The sequence below is a fragment of the Macaca nemestrina genome, chromosome Y (genome assembly GCF_043159975.1).
Source record: "Macaca nemestrina isolate mMacNem1 chromosome Y, mMacNem.hap1, whole genome shotgun sequence".
In the NCBI taxonomy this organism is placed as follows: domain Eukaryota; kingdom Metazoa; phylum Chordata; class Mammalia; order Primates; family Cercopithecidae; genus Macaca; species Macaca nemestrina.
Window position 1 is genome coordinate 10,805,755 of NC_092146.1, and position 4,572 is coordinate 10,810,326.

Sequence of the window (4,572 nt, forward strand, 5' to 3'; positions counted from 1 at the left end):
AGCTCAACTGCTGATACCAACCAGGAGGTGTGGAATGCATATGGAAAGCAGCACAACAGATTCATGAACTCTGACTGTCAAAGCCTCATCCCTGAAACAACATATCTCTTCTCATAGAAGCTGTGCTGACCAGAGTCCATACAGGACAAGAATGTCAGCACTCTATTACTGTGTCACCGACAGATGCTGATGTTGGAAGTGTTTTATCTGGGAACAGGGAAGAAAGTGGCACACCCAACAGTGAAATCCTCCTCCCCCATCTGTAAGAGGCAACCCCTTGTCCTGCACACAGATACAGATGTTCCTGGGAAGCAGCCAACCACTCTAGAATGAACACTGTGTTTTGTCCTCCTGTATGAGGCTTGTAACACATGCTCTGCAACTACATTCTCTTTACATTTTTAACCTCATGCAAAGTACACTGAAAAGGCCACAGAAAATAGAAGGGGCCTGCACTTCAGAAACAATCTGCAGTGCCAGTCACTGGGGAGAATAGAGCCTCACTAGTTTGCATGAGCACCAAATGCACTCCTACTGGTGTAGGCTACATACATTTTTGACTCCTCACGTAATAAAGGGTCTTGGAGAAAAGCTTAAACAACTAAAGATGTAAACATCAACAACATCGTCCATATTCTGGGTCATCAAGTGACAGACAGTCCAGGCATGGATCCTCAGGCAATCTTATATTCCACAAATCCACCACCTTTCCCCTCACTTCTGCATGTTTGTGTTTTGCCTTAGTCACCTACGCCAGAAAAAAAAAAAAAAAAAAAGTGCGTATCCTGAATGTCTTCTCATATGCCTCTGAAACCTTTCCCATAAGGCTTCCATATACCTTATGTGCTCATTTCTTCTCACGTTGGTGTGTGAGAAGTCCTGAGAGGCTGATTGTCCCAGAAAAAGATTGCGCATTCGCCTTTAAAGAAAAATAAGCTGTGAATTCGACACGAAAGATAACGTTAACATTTCCATTATCCTGTGCTATCTTAATGTGTCTGATGATACCCAAAATGAAGGATTTTGCAGGTACCTTACCCCAGCAAACTGGGCCCTGGATAGCTCAGTGTCCATCACCCAATGTCATTGAACTATCTCTGCTTCCATAGGATGAAGTAAGCTGTCAACTTAACTGTCTTCTGTTTCTTGTACCTCCCCAACTCTGTCCTATAGAAAGAATCCCAAAACATTTCACACCAATTCACTCTACAAATTCAGAGGCCCAGCTCCCACACAGACTGGTCATTTTCATGAAGAGAATCAAACATATAGATTGATCAATTCATTATGACAGCGGAATCCAGGGGATCAACCGACACACACACACACAGACACACAAACACACAGACACACACACACACACACACACACACAGAGCCACACATCCTTAATACTGTTTATTTTTTATTCCATACAATTCAATTCCCCCACCCCGCTTCCTGTCTTCATTTGCTGTGACTGGATCTGCTTGTCCTTCAGTTCCTGTGCACAAGACCATGCTCAGTACTGACATCCTGCATACTGTAGTAAGTTTTCAGGAGTTCTGCCGTGTTAGGTGAACACAGCACCTGTGTCCGATGCTCCATCATATTCAACCCAACATCTGCGCGTTCCCTAGAGAAACACAAACACATGTCAAAATGCATCTCCTCTGAGCCACCATTTAAAATGTTTTAATTTTACGGCCTGCTGAGAAAAGACTACCCCTTCCCCTTTTGTGATCTCTTCAACTTCCTCCTACCGTGCATGTGTTACAAACTATTCTCTGCAATACCTGCCCCATTTCCAGTATTCTCTGTGACAGGAGTCAGCTAACAAGACGCGTTGTACACTAAAAGCACACGGAAATCCGATGGGGTAATAGCTTAAGGAAATCCATCGATCTAAACAGTCCTTTGTGGTCTGTGGCAAGGAGGACAACCAGGCACATTCCGGGAGCCCAAGCTTTAGGGGTTGGTAAGATGACTCCCCGTCGGGTTGTCGGCCACGGAACCAAGTGCCACAGATTGAAGGTAAGAACTCGGCTTTACTTCTCAGTGAGTGTGGACACGCACTATGCGTCCCCGGGCTTAAGACTCCACAGTTATAACCTGCTTTGCAGTGCAGTGTCTCATGTGCCTTTTTCAGCCCAATGCCATGAATGTCCTGGATTCTGTCATGCTGTGTCTTCCTCTCAAGGAATTTCGGCATGGATAAGACGGACCCCCAGGTTCTACATTTCTGAAATGAGCCTCCAGGCTCCCTGAATAGAGAGGTGTGTCAACACCCTTATCCTGGGTATCAGACAGCTCCAGTTCCCACTGTACGGCTCACCTGAAATCTCTGTTTCCTCTTCAGGTGGCTTCATCCTCCTGTAGTATTGCAGGGGATCGCGCCACAGGTCCTTACATAGGATCTGTCAGGGGAATCAACCGGAAAAGGCCTCATGAGAGCTCAGACTGGTGACCCAAGCAGCTGGGAACACACCGGGGTCATTCCTCATGTTTCCCAGCAAGGACCCACCTCAGCAATCCTATTGGATCCTGCGAAGTTGTGGTCAGAAAACCAGTTGAAGAAGTTAAGACCGCTGTTGTTGTGTCTGCGGCGATAGGCCTCAACTTCATAATCCTGACACCACTGAATTGGAGTGGAATGAGAAGCCCTGTATTCTACAGACAGAGGATGTTTTGGTAAGGGGGCTGGAACACGTTGGCACTGATCCACCCACCTTCCTCCTTCCACTACCCATCCTGGGAGCCACCTGTCACCTGTGACGTTCACGAGATATTCCTTGGTAATCACTTTATTCTGGAAGTAGGGGTTACTCCGAAAGAACAACATGATCTGGCAGAGATGAACGGGATGCTTCGCTTCTTTCACCTGTCCGGACAAGGTGGAGAAAGCTTAAACACCTTTTTGGCTGAGGTGCCCACTGTTGCTTGCAGGAATAAATTATCTCCCTCAGCCTCCCCCACTCAACCCTCCAGCCTTAGTCTTCCCGGCCTCACCTCCAAGTTGATCATGTAGCTCAGCATGTCTTCATCTTGGTCAGTGATCAGGGCCGACATCTGAGGGTGGTTTGCAATCTGATTGAGGTCAAAGAGCCTCGAGATGCAACGGAAAGAAAAGCTAGAAGCAACGGGGAAGGCCTAAGAGCACCCAGAGGGGCGGCTAGGGGATTTTTTCAGATCTGCATCCATGAATGACCTCCCTTTCTCCTCTCCCTCCCCCTGAATTCAGACCTCTCGGGTTTCACCGAGGGTGTATCATTGTGAGGCTGACCGCACTGACACGGGGAGGGGCGACATGCAGAGAACTGCCGGTGTCTGAGGCCTGGCAGAATCTGCTCATACCCGAAGAAGCCCAGTCCCAGATCGGACTGGCAAGGCGGAGCAGTCACAGTCCCTTAAAACGATAGCTTGATTCACAGCAACACGTGTTCTGCTGAGAACTCGCTTCTGCTCTTCAGAAAGATGCCCCAAACGTCTGCTGCTTGGCACCATGAAGCGTTTCTCTCACGCACGCAGGAAAATAGTACCCGTGTCTGCTCTGGCTTTCTTCAGCCACATTTGTCTGTGGAAACTCACCCGTGTTCCCCAAATGGTCACATCGACGCCGAGCCGCCCGTAAGTTCCTTACACTTCCCAAGAGCACCGCTCAACTGGAAAAGCAGAAGAAACACTGCAAAGGATACAACATTGGCCCAGAAGCCAGGCATGCTCTGGATGATGGCGCCTCTGCGGTCCAGGTGGGGCTTGCGCCTCCGCTCCATCTTTTCCCTCTGCTGAGAAAAGGCCTTCCTGGCTCGGGCATTAACCGGCTCCAGCTCCACCTGAACGGCCAGCAGCTCCTCCAGTGCAGACTCTGGGCTCATGGGCCCAGGGCCAGGCTGTGCCCGCTGGACCTGCTCCTGCCGCTTCTCGTCGGCTTCCTGGTGGGCCACCACCTCCACCTCCGCCATTATGTCATCCGCTCCCAGCACCGCCTCCTCCCCCAAAGCTCCCTGCTGGCTCTGCGCCCCGGCCTCCCCCTCCTGTAGAGACTCCATCCTGAAGACGGTGCCCCCCTTCGGACTCCCACTGACCACCGCCTGTGCTGCCGGACCCTCACCGCAGGAACCCTGCCGCTGCCCTTCACCGCAGCCGGTGGGACGGCGGGCCCTCAGGGCGCATGCGCCGGGCTAGCAGGCGCCCCCTAAGGGACTGCAGGCAAAGGGCGCAGGGAGCCGCGGGAAGACATGGAGACCGAAGGGCCCCAGGAGCCCCTCCAAGACCGCGGTTCTCCCCTGGCGGCCAGTCAGTGCGAGGGCGGTGGGCGTCTCCCCGGGCAGCAGCAACCTAGGCTGGCCTGCAGTCCCAACCTCCCGAGCTATGCCTCCTCTGAGAAGCCCTCGGGGCTTGCGCCAGGTAGCGCTGCATCCAGGCACACGCGGGCTGCGTGGCCTTTGGAATCTTGGGCATGGAAGCCCTGTGCCCTCACTGACATCCTGAGTGTGGCAAGCCATTGACCCACACGGCACGTATGAAACATCTCACTTCACTGGGCAGGCCAGGTAGATGGAATGGAATACTGCAGATCCAGAGGAGAAGTCTC

General features: G+C 51.4%; 1 pseudogene; it reads right to left on the minus strand.

The window, feature by feature from the left end:
• Positions 1-1,390: 1,390 nt before the first annotated feature.
• On the minus strand, positions 1,391-4,166 carry LOC139360949 (testis-specific Y-encoded protein 2-like; annotated as a pseudogene).
• Positions 4,167-4,572: the final 406 nt, after the last annotated feature.